The 17,084-nt window shown below is 40.2% G+C and overlaps 1 protein-coding gene across 4 annotated transcripts in view; it reads right to left on the bottom strand.

Moving 5' to 3' along the window:
- Positions 1–17,084, bottom strand: part of LOC133500874 (CUB and sushi domain-containing protein 3-like) — a 299,335-nt gene that overhangs the window by 36,645 nt on the left and 245,606 nt on the right. The gene's annotated exons all lie outside the window — the stretch shown is intronic.

Here is a 17,084-nt window from a genome sequence, read left to right as displayed (position 1 = left end):
CGGTAGTGCCTTAGTTAAATACGTCAAGAAGCGATTCAAAGAGCCTGCAGGACTTAGAATGTGTCATCTGTTTTGTGTGTTTGTGTGTGTGCCCATGTCTGTGCCGCAACAACAGCATGAGTACTACTGACTAGCAAAAGGATGCACAAGTGAGCCTCCTCATCTCTTTTAGTTCTCATTTCTTTGCATTACAAAATATACTGACTCCTGCTAAATTTTAAGATGATCAAAGAAAAGCAGCATAAAAACATGTGGCAGTCATGTCTTATAGTCTGAGTGTCTTCTCATCCAAGACGGAATCAAATCTCTGGTTTCACCTGGAAACGCTGAAGAGGAAGGAAGAGGAAGGAAATAGAGGGAGCGGGTGACAGATATTTAAAAAATGAATCCGCGCTTCTTCCTAATGACCCATGATGTAGAGAAATACCCAAATTAATATAAAGAATTCATTTAGTAATCAGACTTCGCTCTTTAGTCTGTCTTTTATTCATTTGCCCCTTGAGAGAATTAAGTGCTGTTGCAGAAGTGAGAGCAGTGGAGTGAGTCAGAGGGATCCTCTGGCTGGCTGACTAATGCATACAGGTCAGCAGGAGCTGACAGCGCTCTGGCAGCCGCCTCGGCCCAAGCAGACGCGAAGGTGTGCTTGCTTTAGTGTCTGCGTGTGTACCAGGGAGACAGCTGGGCAATTAAACGCTCCCGTGTGGGTGCATGCGTGTGCGGTGTGCAAGCATCTGTGCACCGAAGAAGGCTAAACTCTTAGGCTGCATTTACAAGGTGAACAGTTATTAACTGTCTGCTGCAAAATATATGAGAAACACAGAACAATTTAGAAAAGATTGAAGTTCTTTTGAGAAACTTTCATTTTAAAAAGTGTGTGTGTGTGTGTGTGTGTGTGTGTTTGGGGCGCTATCTCCCGTAGAGTCTGGCATTTAATTGCTGTTGTTTATCATGAGTTAAAGTCAGAAATGGGTAGAGTAGCCAAATATTGTACTCAAGTAAGACTACTGTTACTTTAAAATAATATGACTCAAGTAAAAGTAAAAAGTTTACTTAAGCGTAAGAAAGTAAGTACTCATTGAAAAAAATATTCAATATCGAGTAATTTGTGAGTGACGTGTGATTATTATTTTGTTGAATCAGAGCATGTACATCAAATTATAAAAAAAAGGGATTCAACACACCTGCCACAACCATGTATTGGGCCCTACCTACAGAAACATAATTTTCTTCATTTGCTTAAACAAAGCTGTCTGCTGACCAGACTTAGTGATTGAGTGCTAATTTTGCCATATCCATTTCCCAAACAACAGCAAAAACATTTGCAACTTATCGCAAGGTGTTTTTTCAATTTAGAAGTGGGCTGAAACAGTCACAGTTCAAGAGCTGCAGGACAAACCTGTTTTAAATCAGGAAGAGGGTTGGGGGTGGGTTGGGGGAGTCACACAGGGGTTGGTATAGGAACTGTCAGATGCTCGGCGTAAAGAGGAGTGTTGTCATGATGAAGCATCAAACAGCCAAATCCCACATGATCTGTTTTTAGACCTTCTGATTAATGTTGTTCTGGCTCAGTTTGAAGGGGAAATGAATAGGGCTCCATTTTTGGTGAGACGAATAGAATTTTTTTGTGTAGGTATAAAGGTGAAACTTATTGCCACTTTGGCAGACAGATCTACACCAAACTGGATGGTCTAGGACTAAATGGTGGTGCAGGCTAGACTGCTGGTCTAATGCAAGTTTTGTAAATTTTCTCAAGGCACTGGCAGACAGATCCTGAGGTTTGCAGACATACACAAGTGATTATCACCAGCTCCTTCTGCATTTAATAAGGTTATCTGCTCACATTGTCTGTTGCTACACCTGCCAAAAGCAGTATCAGTGTTCCATTAAATCATGGATTGCTGTGATTACGCATCGCCCTCTTTCGCGGGGATATGTCTCCATGTGAGACTCTCATTTTGAAACATTTAATTGAATGAAGGGAGCCAATTTGATTGGTGGCGAATGAAGTCGGCTGCAAGCACTCCCATCGTGGTGCTGTCCACCTACTCGCTGATCCACTGGGCTGCACTGTTCTATAACGTAAACCGACACTGGTTTGGCTTATCTCTGGCACATAGTTCACCCGCCATGCCAAATCTATGCCTTTCATGAAGATAGGGCCCATATTTTTGTACCTAGAAAATATAGCTATCAGTCTTGCAACCTTTCTGACATAGATAGTGTGCAAATTAAATTGGGTTTTTAGTGTTAAATTGCTTCCAAATACCCAAACTGAATAAGAAGAATAGATCTCTTACAAAAATAAATCAGCATTTGTTATCTGTTATTTTATGACATGATCAATGTTAGGTTTCTTCTTCAACATGAAATTGATTTTAACAAGTTGGGAGGTAGCATCTGTATTGGAAGACACACATGTATCCAGGGGTTTTACATATTGCAACTCAGTCACGACTTTGTTTTCAGCCTTAGGTTTGCTCCCTACCAGACCATCCCCAAGAAGCACAAACAGAGGTTGGGAGCTCTCTACACTTTTATAATAACCGTGCAGCGCTATCGAATGTTGGAGGGGGCTAGAGTGCAGGCCCCAGAGAATGCGCATATCACCCATATCAGAAACTCCCCCTGCATGCATGGACACAAGCATCTTCATCATTCTTTTGTTCTCTATTTCATCCGCCTTGGGTAACAGTTCGACAACCATGAGTGCACCCAACAACGTCTACACATTCATGGGCCGGCCTATAAATAATTGATCACTATCATGCATTTCATGTTAGGGTCAATTTCAAAGTTCCACATTGGAAGACGGGTGAGAGAAGAGTATCCTAAAACAGGAGCTCCCGGTTACACCAATTAGTCATTGCAAATGTTATATCACACTGATTAAAACAACTCGAGAAAAGGTCGTGGTTCAGAAGAGCTAAACCTATGTGCCTGCAAAAGACCTTTTTGAAATCTAATTTATTTAATTAAAAATACTAGACAGAACATCCAACATAGCAGATTCATAATTTAACCTTGATCCAAAAATAAAAACAATATTACATCTTGACTGAGACTGTAAGTATCGTAATAAAACTGAATGATCGAGTGGGAGCTTAATTTATGACTGCTCCAACTTAGGGCTTTTCTGAGTTATCAGGTGTTGCTTGGTTGATTTTTTTTTTTTTTGCCGTTTATTATGAGCTAAAATTTGACTTATGAGCAAAAAAAAAAAAAAAAAGAACCAAAACAAAACCACAAGTGATGGTCTTTCCATTGAACGCCACAAACAAACTACCACAAAAAAATAAACTGAAAACACTCGCAAGGAGAACGGAAATTACTCCACCATAAACTAACTGCATGACAGCACTCACTAGGGCCCTCCCTCTTAAAGGCACAGAAATCACACACAAAGGGCTCTATTTTCGTGATTGCTGTAACTGGCGTAATTTCGTGGAGGCATGTTAGACCGTGTGTTGGTAATTTTGCAGACTGGTGTATCTGCTCTCCATTTAAAAAGGGGGACCTCTGCGGTGGTTTGGGTGTGTTGGTAGCCAATTTCAATTGTGTCCAATTGAAGTGCCTGTTATTATTGTTTTTAAATGTGATGCATCGTCACGCATGTACATGTCTTTATCTGGAGAAGAGGATGCAGTGGTCTGTGCATGACTGCAGCATTGAATATTAGCAGGTGCCCTTATTAAATACAGAATGAGCTGGTGAAGACCCCTGGTGACTTAAATGACCTCATTGATCTATATCCCCTCAAGCAATCATACATTATTGTGTTTCACATGTGTATATCGAAATGCAGTGCAACCTTGCTTCATGACTAACTGTGGTGTTTTGGGGGGCTAGTAGGGAGAAATGTATTCCAATTCATTTCAATTGGATAAACATCTTGTTTCGAGCTTGGTCATGGAACAAAGTAAACTTATAAGTCATGGAAAAAGTGTATGTTTAATATTGTTATTCTCTCCGAATCCCTCCTTGATCTGTCACACTTTTGTGGTGGAGGGGTTTGTGTGTCTTAATGATTCTAAGGAGCAAGTATGTCTGGGACTTTTTGCCCATGGGAAAAGGGTTGCATCAGGAAGGGCATCTGTCGTAAAAATTGTGCCAAAACATATATATGCGAAAGGGACAAGCCGAAAGAAACACACAGGGTCACTGATGGCAAACTGGTTCTATACCATAGTGATGAATACAAATATTGAATTACATCTTCCCTTGCTGAATGGTTCTTCGGACGGAATGACTCAAAGTCTGACGACCGAGTTCTGGCGGGGCTGCGAGTGAGCTCTGGTGAGCAGCGGGGTCACGAGCGAGCTCCGGCGTGCGGCCCCCGCCGGAGTTTGCTCGTCAGACTCCGTGTCATTCCGTCCGAAGAACCATCCAAATATTCAACATTATTTACAACCACAGGTTCAAATCTGTATGGATGTATTCCTCTGTCTTCCCGATCAACCAATACTGCTATTTCTTCATCAGATGAGCATAAATCTGAGAAATCAGCGCTGGCCACAATTGCTTCCCAACGTAAGCGAGCCTTTGTTGCCGCGCCTATTACGTCACATCCGTGCACATAAATTCAGTTGCCAATAAAAATGTTCTCAAAACACCACTAAATGGGAGAGGATTAACTTCGCATTGTCAACGTACAGTCCATATGACATGACCCATTGAATACATTGTTAATCCAAACCATTTGAATTTCCCTTTAAAAAGAAATTAGAAATGTCTTTGGAAAGGCTGAACTTTTAATATCGCTCCTGTATTGGAGCTCATATTTGCCTAATGAATACGCCCATAAAACTGACTTCTCTTTAGAAGCACACTTAAAACATGGTGGTGTGGGTACATCTCAATGCAACCTGACATAACATTCTGTAGACAGAAAGAATGATATGTTACTGAGCACTACAAAAGAAAAGAGATTGGTGCTGCAATAAATCTAAACAGGTTGTCTGAGACAAAAGTATGGAAGTACCTTGAGATGTGAGTTTAAATCATTCCATGACCATCCTTTTAATCTTATAAAACTCACGTCTCAAAAGACAGTTGCCCATTACAATAATGCAAATAATCTGTTCTGCTCCCCAAAAAGACAACAATGTTTTAAACATGCCTTTTTTTAAAGCAAGTGGCAGCATATTGTAAAATGTAGTTATAAAAATAGAAAAGAATGTAAAAACATTAACTGGTTTTCTGAATTGTAATCAAGCCAAAAAATCTCATGATGAACTGGTTTCATTTGTGTGTCTAAACTGAAAAGTGCACCATCTAAAAGTGTAGCATCTCGCTATTCCCCCCCACTCGCTCGACTTCTGCCACTGGCCCCTCTGCTTTTGTTATGCAGCAGGGCTGTGTCTCAACAGTGGTCCAAAACCATTTTGTTCTCCATGTCATAAAAAAAAAAAACAAACAAACAACAACCTAGCACTCAAAAGTAAAACGTTTTGTACTTTACACAGAGGAACAACATTTGCGCCACACATTACATTAAATTCTTATTTAATGTTTTCCGTGCCTATACATCTGCTCTGAGTGGTTCCATCTATCCATCCATGTTTTGTCCCGTTTATTCTCACTAGGGTTATGGGTGTGGTGGAGCCCATCCCAGATATCTTCAGCCGAGAAGCGGGTTGCACACAGAACTGGCCGCCAGCACATAAACAAACAACCATTCACACACCCACGCTGACAGGTAGCTCTGAGTCTTCAATCAAACTACAATGCATGCTTTTGGGATGTGGGAAGAAACCGAAACCCACACAGGCATGGGAAGAACATGCAAACTCCACACAGCGAGGCCAGGATTTAAATCCTGGCCCTCCGACCTGTGAGGCAGATGTGTTAACCAGTCATCCACAGTGGCACCCAGAGAGATTCTTCATTATCAAATGTTTGTCAACGTCAATCCGTGACCTCTCTGGTGAGCTCTTGTTCAAAAATATTAAAAATGTTTTATCCACTTGCCTGGCATTATTGTATTTTATTTTTATATTTATGTTAATTGTCAGGGTTGGCTTCCGGTTCCCGAACTGGTGCCAATAAATCGAGGAAGCTCCGACATGCACAACCGCACAATAAATAAATCCGGCTGAATTTGGACTGAATGTTGTGAATACTCGACGTGGGACGCCCCTGGTGACGACTTCAGTGGATTAAAATCATCATCTGTGTAATCTTAGTACCCAAATTGGAGTCGTATTTGTTCGCGTTGAAGCTGTGTGGCCTAGCCTGGCCTAGCCTAGCCTAGCTCGACAATATCAAGTCAAGTATGTAATCAAATATTTGCTGAGGAGGTAAACATCAAATGTCAGTACTAACACGACCTGCAAATCCTATGTTTCTTTTACGAGGACCGTGAGTACTTATTAGGAAGTTGGGCAAGTTATCAACTTTTACTTGCTTACAGGCCTAGACTACCATTAGATTAGCTGGCTAACAACGAGATGCGTTTGTGATCAAACCATGCTGTTGAAGAAACATCGAATATGAGTAACTTCATAACTTGTATGACCTAAACAACTTGTACAACAAGGGCCGTGAGGGCTTATAGGAAATTGAACAAGTCATATCTTAGCATATCTTAGGTCCCAAATTGGAGCCGTATCATTCGCGTTGAAGCTACTCGGCCTAAGTTAGCCTGGCTTAGCGCGCTAACAATATTACCTACTTAGAGTATACAATGAGGAACAACCTTGAACTACCAGAGTGAGGGCCATTGTGGTTTGAATCCCTTCCATCCAGATATCCTTTAAATCGTCATATCGTTTATATTTTCACACAGGTAGTATGTGATTGGTGTACCTTATGTGCACAGCAAGAAAATGGGAGAGAAGGTAGAGTAGAAGAGGCAAGCGTGAATGACCAGGAAGTGGCAATGATTAGTAAGGGGGACGTTAGAAAGGCACTGAACAGGATGAAAAATGGAAAGATAGTTGGCACTGATGACATACTAGTGGATGTATGGGAGCAATTTGGAGAGGTGGCTGTGGAGTTTTTCACCAACTTATTCAATAGAATACCAGTGGGAGAGAACATGCCTGAAGAATGGAGGAAAAGTGTGCTCGTCCCCATTTTTAAAAAACAAAGGCGATGTTCAGAGCTATGGAAACTAGAGAGGAATAAAGATGATGAACCACACAATAAAGTTATAGGAAAGAGTAGTGGAGGCAAGACTCAGGACGGAGTAACTATCTGCGAGCAACAGTATGGTTTCATGCCTAGAAAGAGTACCACAGATGCATTATTTGCCTTGAGGATGCTAGTGGAAAAGTATGGAGAAGGGCAGAAGGAGCTACATTGTGTCATTGTCGCTGTGGTGACCCCTAACGTAACTAGCCGAAAGGAAAAGAAGAAGATGATTTATGTTAATTGTCAGGGTGTGTGGCTCTGGTGTATGCCATCATAATCGCCATGGAGACTGTGGTTGTTTCAGATCCACAGTGTGTCACTTATAAACGCCAACTCATAGTTGCAATGTGCAGGTGAAGGCTTCTTTTTTTAAAAAAATATTTACTCATTAAATAGGCCAAAGTGCTGCCTTTATCAAGTGAGTGAAGCCCCCTGCTGGCATACAGCACTCTTTTCCTACGTTTGGGCTTGCAAGTCAAAGAAAAGACTCGTCCAGTCGATGGCTCTTATTTTGAAAAATGTGTAAACTTATATCTCGAGGCGTCGCTGTGCGCCGTTAGTGACAGTACCCCATGTAACACATATTTAGAAATAGTAAAGGCCATTATTAATATGCACGATACTTGTTTTGATTCAGTCAAACAGTTTACATTTACACATAATTTTCATTCAATTCTTTTCTTGTGTCTGCTTATTATCATGGTGGAAGGATGATGCATTCGCATCCAGGATTATTGACCATGAAAATCACTTCCTGTTGTTTCTGATTAGATTCTATAGCTGTACAGTATGTTCCATAAAACCTATTCTTATTGAAAAAAAAAAAACCCTCACATTGCCTTCAGGTGTGTAATTGTGTGTCAAAACTGTCTTATTGCCTCTGTTTGTGTGCATGCCAATCTCCTGTAATCTATTTTTCTCTCACATTTCATTTGTTTTCCCCCATTCTCAGGAGGCAAATGCAACACTTGCTTTGTTCTGCATAACTGAGGCAGCAGCTTGGGAACAGTTTCATAGCAACAACGAGGCTACCATCTGCCTGGCAGACTTTTCTCTTTGTCGGATATGTTTGTTACACAAATTTCTAATCTTCCGTGCAAATACTTACCGGTACTTATGGGTTGCGACGGCAGATACAGAAATCTAGGCATCATAAATCATAGCGTGATGTCTTACTCATGGACCAACAGTCGCTGCCTGGTGTGGTTGGAGTCCAGCCTACTACCATGATATGAATCACAGCGACAAAGATACTCCAAACTTGTACAAATAACTTTAGGAGAGTGATTAGTTGTCCTCGTTGTGATAAAGACGACTGGCTGGTTGTCCATCAACAGGTGTCGAAGGTACTTTCAAGTATGACTTAGCGCCACACAAGTGGACGTGGAACTCTTGAACTAATGGGTTGAGGTCAACAATTGTAACCTTCATTCAGTGCTATAAAATCCATATGCTTTGTCTTATTGAGCCACAAATGTGTTGGTTGCCAAGAAATGTAAGGTGCTGCATTAATTAGGCGATGAAGAGTATGCTTAAAAAAAGCAACACAAAATGTATATGAATTAATATGCCTTGATTAGAGTGCGCATTCCTCTCACAGGCCCACAACCTTGTGTTTCGTTGGCACGCCCGCTGGCAGCAAACTTAAAAGAGTAATTTGACTGTGCGTGACCACATAGGAAGTTCTGAGTCACCTTGCTTGCTAATCTCATTACACCCCAGTATGTAAGCAGCATGTACTTGTTATTGTACATGACAGAGTGGCGACATGCCAAGTTTTTTTTTTTTCTTAAAACTCCACATATTACCAATTTTAGTTTGAGGATCACATTGCCTTTAGAAATATTTTCCCCATGAGACTTTTTTTTTTTCTCAACCAGAATTGGTTTGCTTTCCTACTTGACAAAAACCTGTGTCTCGTCTGCTCCTTCTGTTCTGTCCACCTCTGTCTGCCTTGTTGCCCTTTGGTCATCCCTTGTTCTTTCACAAGTTCTGTTGCATCTAATTTCTCAGTCTGAGGAATTGAGGAATCTTATTGAGCTCACACACACACAAATATAATATGTTGCACGAACACACTCCTTGGTGACCACTCCTATAGTGAATCTCGTTCTTCCTTTTTTGATATCGGTAGCTGATCCCTAAAGACTTCTTCATTAGAGCTACAAGGCTGTGGTTGTCATTCTCGAAATTATTTATCGGCGTTCTAAAAGGTAAGTACTTATTTGGATGTCTTAATACAGTCCAGTGGACCATGGGCAGAGAGAATTACCATGGGCAATCAAGAAGTACCGAACAGCAGGTCTGCTCCAGACTGACCTTCTCCACCCTTTATTTTTGTTAGTATTTTTAAATCAGCCTTAATAACATTTGGTATGTTGAAATGACAAGCATCATCACATGACCTTTTCTTTTTCATATCAACGTAGCTCTTGTTGGCTTCACGACTGTAATGTGTCAATCAAAACTGTTTTCTTTACTGAATGAGATCTGTGGGCTTGAAGACACAGAACGCTGACTCAGAAAAGCAAGTTTTTAAAAAAGTAATGGACGGACCAGTACTTTTCTATTCTTACAGAACCCATCTTAAAATGGTTTCTCTCATAAGTTGCCAGACCATGGCTTTATCGACATGAAGCAGCACATCCAAATGAAGGCTCTATCCCTTAACCAAAAATATCTAATGAACCTAGTAGCAAGAACTCTGAAGCGCAAATGAATGATCCCTCTGGATAGCGTAGATTTTGTGACAATGTAAAGCAGCTATTAGGAACAGTTCAATTGTGCCATTGCAACTTCAGATGTTACTCAAAGGCAAACAAAACGATTTTTTCAGTTAATGTGTGCATTAACCTGAATTACATCCTACAATTCTTGTGAATGTTGGAAATGACGTAAAATGTAAAAAAACAAAATATATATCTTGTTCCCTCACTACAACATGGTTCACTTTATCTGGGTGTGCTGTTACATGTATTTTTTGGTTTTGTGCCGTTTTTGGCTTTATTTTTTTTTTTTTTACAAAATAGTGTATCAATGTGCATTGTGTTCTGTATCTTGATTGGCGACGAGAAACCACACATTGTGTTCTGTGTCCTGATTGGCTAACGGACTTTAGACCATTGCGGATCAATCTACCCCATACCATGTGTGCTGTTGTGTACAGAATGCACTCAGCTAGCCTGTTTTTCAATACTAGCAGTGTGGCTCTTTAGTGCTGAAGAGGAAAAAGACCACACAAGTGTTGAGAAAGATGATTAGGATGGACTAACACAATTCAACATTTTTGTCAACGAAGATTTGCGTCACAACCTGTGACACGTGCTTTTTTTTTAGCTCGGCGTGGCAGGTGGCTGTTGCTATCTGAGGAGAACAGAGGATAGAACAATTATTGGACTGAATCATTTGCTTCCATTGCCGATGCGGAAGGTTTGCCTACATGTCTGCTTTGTAATGAGACGTTGTCCAATCCAAAAAACAGTAATGTGGAAACTCAGAAAGACATTTCTAGGGAAGGCATGCTACATCTGCAGCTGAACACACAGTATGGAGTAAAATGTCACTTGCCAGAAAGCCCAGCTTGCCCAAAGCCACAAATGGAGTGAAGTTAAAAGCCTCGCAACGCAAGACAAACTTGTGTATGAAACATGGAATGCTGTTCCTGCCAGTTATAGGAACATGAACAAATATGCATTTGGAATCTTACCCATCTTTGGATCAACATACCAGACGTGATCAGATATTCTTAAACATGAACTACATTAAACCCAAATACCGCAAATCCCTCACAGATGAGAGCTTGTAGTTCTGTCAAGATTAAAATTATTTCTCACATGGCCAATGTTGAGACACTGTCCAGGGATGTCTGATAACAGAAGTCACACTAAACGTGTAAGAATACAATTCTGTCATAGGCACATATTTAGCAACAAAGTGTCTGTGTTTATAAAGTGGCTTCTTTTTTATTAGTATACATTTCGAATGACACTGGGTTATTGCTGTGTTTTGTTGTTCAGGTCCAAGGATGGCTGCGTTCCCTTGTACGTGACAAAAGAAGAGAGGATGATGCTTTTTTACCTTGCACTGACTTACTTAGTATTTATTGTAAACTAAAGAGGATAATAAACAGAAGATGAACCAAAACTGTATTATATTAATTTGATATACTTGCCCTTTCAAAATGCTGCTGTTTTATTATATAAGCAAAATGCATTTTAATTGCTGACTGATTTATCATACTCATGTGCAATTGTAGCCTATTCATTTGTGTCTGTTGCTGCCATTAGGGAGAAAGAGCAGAGGACTGTGCATTATTGTATTTTATTAATTGAAATGAAACTGGCTTATATTCATAGTACTTACCTTTTCAAAAGGCAGCAGTTTTATTTTTATAATTGCAGGCTGCATTTTTATAACTCTGTCTGTTGCCCAGATAAGGGGATAAGAGAAGAGGACCCATTTTATTTCCATAGGGAGGTCTGAAATTACAGGAGTCACTTTTTTTTATCCTAAAAATAACTATGCTAAAATTTATTTTCTTTATTCCATCGATCCATTTTCTTAGTCGCTTATCCTCAAAAGAGTCGTGGAAGTGCTGGAGCCTATCCCAGCTGTCATTGGGCAGGAGGTAGAGGACACCCTGAACTGTTTGCCAGCCAATCGTAGGGCACATGGAGACAGACAACAGTCACACTCACAATGAATCAATTTAGAGTGTCCAATTAATGCATGTTTTTGGGATGTGGAGGAAACTGGTGTGCCCAGAGAAAACCCACGCAGGCACGGGGAGAACATGCAAACTCTACACAGGTGGGGCCAGGATTGAACCCAGGTCGTCAGAACTGGGAGGCCAACGCTTTCCAGCTGTTCCACCGTGCCACTATTTTCTTTATTATATTTCTATCATTTTGCCAATGCAATGAAAAATAACAATAAAAATGGGAGCTAAACGAAAAACCCCATCATACAGCAGAGTAGTCACGTGAATGCGCTGCAAGAAAAATAAACGTTGATTCACGAATGTTCTTTATGTCATTTGGCTAGTGGGCTAATATCGACACAACATGTGTTGCCTTCATCATAAGCCTTATATAAGACTTTGAATTTTTGCTGCTCCACCCAGATTTATTTTTAGTTTTTTATTTGGTCCAATATGGGTCTTTTAACACTTTGGGTTGTCCTCACAAGGGTCACGGGGAGTCCTGGAGCCTATCCCAGCTGTCAGCGGCCAGGAGGTGGGGTACACACTGAACTGGTTGACAGCCAATCGCAGAGCACATCCAGACAAACAACCGCACTCACAATCACACCAAGGGTCAATTTAGAGTGTCCAATTAATGTTGCATGTTTTTGAGATGTGGGAGGAAACCGGAGTGCTCGGAGAAAACCCACGCAGGCACAAGGAGAACATGTAAAACTCCACACAGGTGGGTCAGGGACTGAACCTGGGACCTCGGGAACTGTGAGGCCAACACTTTCCAGCCAATCAACCGTGCCGCCTCGAGGGTACATGTGTCCCAAAATAGTTTTCAGTCGGCACTGACACCTACGTTGACAAAGTCCGTTAGTTCCAGAATTGTCCATTGTTGTTGAGTGGCGGTGTAGCACAATATAGGCCGAGACTGGGACGCACACATTTCTGGGTTTCAGATGTACAATATGCCTGGATTCAATTCAAAAAATGCTTCTTATGCCTACATGGTGGCCATGTTGAATGTGGCATCATTCCCATCAAAATCAATTATTGACATGTTGCGGCCATGTTGAATATGGCACGATTTCAAGGCTGTGCATCCATGTCGTGGCCATCATGGCAGTAGTTAGATCTGCAAAGAGCTCTGCACAGAGCACGCACCATGACCTGAGGCTTTTTTTTTTTTTTTTTTTTTTAAACAGATGGTTCTGGAGTTGTCCTAGTATCTGGATCATGACATTTTTGGTGCAGTAACTTTATTTTTCTTTGTCGAGTCATTCATCTACTTGGTCTAATCTTAAAAGATTTGGAAACAGAACCAGACTAATTTCTCAGGACTCATGAAAGGCTGAAAACAAAGAAAAAAAAATCATCAGTTTGAACATTATACACCATGTCTGTAGTGTATTAAATTGAATATAGGTCGAAAATGATTTGAAAATTATTGTATTCGGTTTTTATTTACATTTAGACAATGTCCCAACTTTATTGGAATTAGGGTTTGTACTTTAGGGTCGACTTAATTTGCATGTTTAGCAGTCACTCTCATTTGACGAGCCTTCTTGCTCGCAAATCTGCACAGTCGAGCACGAAAAATCACATGCGTAAAATTTGTTACGAGTAGAAAAAAAAGATATTGAAAGACATCATTTATTTTGTGTAGTCTTGACATTAATTTACGTGTTTATTTCATAAACGTTGTTAACTAAACAAGCCTGCTCCCAAACAATCAGTATTCTTCCGGAAACAGGAAATGCAAGTTAACTGTACTGAGCATGTCCGGAAGTGATATCAAAAGCACATGTTCCAAGCTGCTTCACGTACTGCGAGCGCATTTAAGTCGAAAATCATCAACATAATGAGCCATGTCAAAGGAAATTCAGTTACACCAGGGGTGTCAATGCGTCGATTGCGAAGCAGTTTTGGCTGATCATGTGATGGCGTGACCAAAAAAAAAAAAAAGATGTTCGACTATCAATCACTTCGTCGCTTCATTCAGGTGTGGCCAATTCGTCAAGCACACGCACATTCTCGCAAACTGGGCTCCCATCTATGGCCGCATGGTGATGCACGCGTGCACCCCAACTAACTATAATAAGTATGAGATTGTGATTTACTTTGACTTGATCTAAGTTCTACCGGTCATTATCCCCGTGGTACGCGTTATCTTGAAGTTGAAAACGTTTCCCCTCTACATGTGTTAGGAAGATATAGATCATCAACTGCTAGCTTTCATCAATTGATTGACAATAGATACCACCGTAAATTACACTAGATTATAACAATACATCACCATTGCCGACAGAAATGTTTGTTTTAATGTATCGCTAGCTTGTTGTCACTAACGCTGATTATGTTGAACTAAACTTTCAGAATTTTCAAAACATTGGTGCTATAGACCGTTCGTGTTTATTTCTTGACAGTCCAGTGCATTTAACTTTTTTTCAGATAAAGTTTGTCAGATCAAGAATTTTTATTGATGAAAAGTTTTAAATACCGTTTTATATCATGTTCTACCAATATCAATTGAAATTGGAAATGATCATTTCTGAGTTAGTTTTAGGTAATTTTATTTTCTATTTTAGTTATGTATTTTTTATTTTATTTTTAATTTAAAGTTATGTTATGTAAATCCAGTAAATTATTTTAAGGTCTTGAGATTCCATCCCGAATCACACCCACAATTTTATCTGTGAACATGACTGACCACACCCATACATATTTCAATGTCTGATGTTCAGTGTTACTTGAAATTCAAAATTTAAATGCCTGTGATGCTTGTTTTGAAATGTTTTCAAGCCTTTATTTTATTTTGTTCTTTTTAGTTTCAGGCATCAAAATACAATGTGTGCTAGTAAAGAGGCCTTGCTGTTTGCGAATACATTTTTTTGTACTCTTGTATTGATGTCCTTTCGTAGGATCAAAAAAGTAGTTTCATTTATGGTGCACAAAGAAGGTAGTTTTTTCATTGAGAGACAAACATTATTTGCAACATAAATCAATGTGATAAGGGAATGGATTTCTTTATTTAGTTTTACAGGGGGTCACTGACGATGTAGTGATACACACGCCTGACTTTGAAGCGGGCAGCGTGGGATCTATTCCCGCTCAGTGAAGGTGTCGATATCGACTCTGCGACTAACTGGCAACCAGTTCAAGGTGTAGTCCGCCTTTTGTCCGAAGCTAGCTGGGATAGTCTACAGCTTTCCCGTGACCCTTGTGAGGATAAGCGGTGTGGATAATGGATGGATAGACAGTTTTACAGGTCATCTTGGTATGTTTTGTAGGTTTGGACGTTCATGCTGAGTAAATCCTTGCAATTGCACCCCTCCAAATTTTAATCCAAGAACTCTCCTATATAATTTCTACACAGAACCATCTTTTCATAAAACGGAAATATCTTAAATGTATGGCCGAATTCGGCAAATGCTTATACTTGTAATCTGTCATTATCCAGGTTACCCAATAGTGTAAATCTTTTACGATAGTATGGAGTAGCCTGTATAATGTCAAAGCCACCTCAATCGCACGGGCCATGTGCACTCTACACACAGCTGGATGAGTGAGTAACCTGAGTCAGTGTAATACATGAGAGTTATCACTAAAGCGCCTGGATTGTCAAAATCTTTAGGCTGTCTTTAGTTTATGCCACATACATTTGGAGACCTAAAATGACTACAACAGTTTATTGGTCAGTATTTGGGGCTATGCTGTGTGGCTTTAGGAAAAAAAAAAACGCGTCTGGCCATCAGTCATGCTCGTCAAGAGCCTCTCCATCTCAAATTCCTGGGATAAATTTGGGGCTCAGTACGTCCTTGCAGTGAACCCCCGCTATTCGCGGGACAAAGGTCCAAATGTGAATCACGAAAAGCTGCATTTTAACACCCATTATAATTGCATTAAAAAAACATGTGTTTTATATAAACTCCCCAAAGTAGTTGAGTAATTGGACATAAACCACCAAGATGTCAGTGGTTGCCCCCCGATATGTAAAAAGAACATAAACAAAATAAAATGATGTAAGAATTAAGGGAAACGTTTGAAAAAATTAACAAAAAAAAAAAAAATCTGCAATGAGATGAATATGTGAGTGCCGGACTGGGGAGATAATATGATATGTGATGAGAGCAAATGATAAAAATATTTCAAACAAAATAGACGTTTTTAGCAATGCATGGAAAGATTATTTACAGATGGCCTAATGAAGCCTTTAGGGAAAAGAAGACCCAGCCATGTCAGATGGATCCATTCAGCTGCGGGGCTGCCTTTCTACATCTGGTATGGAGGCCTTGACTGTATCATAGGTATCGTGACAAATGAGAATTATCAAGAGGGTTTAGATCAAAATATCTTAACCAGTGTAAAAAAACTTGGCTTGAGGCGAAAGTAACGGTTTCTTCAGGAAGACAAAGAGGGGGACCTGAAATGTGCAGTTGAGGAAAAGAATCCTGCAACTGTTAAAGAGCTTGAACAAATTGCAAAGGAAGAGTAGGAGAAAACACCACAAGAAGTGCAAAAAGCTTATAAATAGATACAAGAAATGTTTGTCACTGCCAAAGTGTGCGCCGTAAAATATGGATGAGGGGTGTCAATGTTGTTGCACATTCTGTTCAGTTATTTTTCTTTGAAATTACAATACATGTTGGGGGAAAAAATATTTCCTATATTACTTTGGAGGCTGCATGCTAAATGAATAGTTAGCACATCTGCCTCACAGTTCTGAGGACCAGGGTTGACATCCTGGCCCCACCTCTGTGGAGTTTGCATGTTCTCCCTGTTCCTGCCTGGGTTTTCTCCGGTTGCTCCATTTTCCTCCCACATCCCAAAAACATGCATCGTAGGTTGACTGAAGACTAAATTGCTTATTGTGTGAATGTGAATGGTAGTTTGTTTCCATGATTGGCTGTTGACCATTTCAGGGTGTACCCCATCTCTCGCTCGAAGATAGCTCACTCAAATAGGCTCCAGCACACCCGCGACGCTAGTGAGGATAAGTGGTGCGGAAAATGGATGGAAGCTGCTTTGGACTTCCTTTGAAAACATCGTGATGATCTAAGTTTGGTAGATTTCCATTTATTTCTGAAGATATGATACACATCATGTAAAAAGTGAAGGCGTGCCAATACTGGTGAGTACGACTGTAGTAAGACAATGTATGCAAGGCCTAAATAACAATACAGTACAGTATTTTATTGGTTGAATATACAGTCTGTATCTCTAACCCAGACATGTATACATTTGATTCAAACAGAACATATTT

This window comes from Syngnathoides biaculeatus, chromosome 5, assembly GCF_019802595.1.
Source record: "Syngnathoides biaculeatus isolate LvHL_M chromosome 5, ASM1980259v1, whole genome shotgun sequence".
In the NCBI taxonomy this organism is placed as follows: Eukaryota; Metazoa; Chordata; class Actinopteri; order Syngnathiformes; family Syngnathidae; genus Syngnathoides; species Syngnathoides biaculeatus.
Note: the sequence above shows the minus strand (reverse complement) of the source record. Positions and strands in the feature narration are given on the sequence as shown.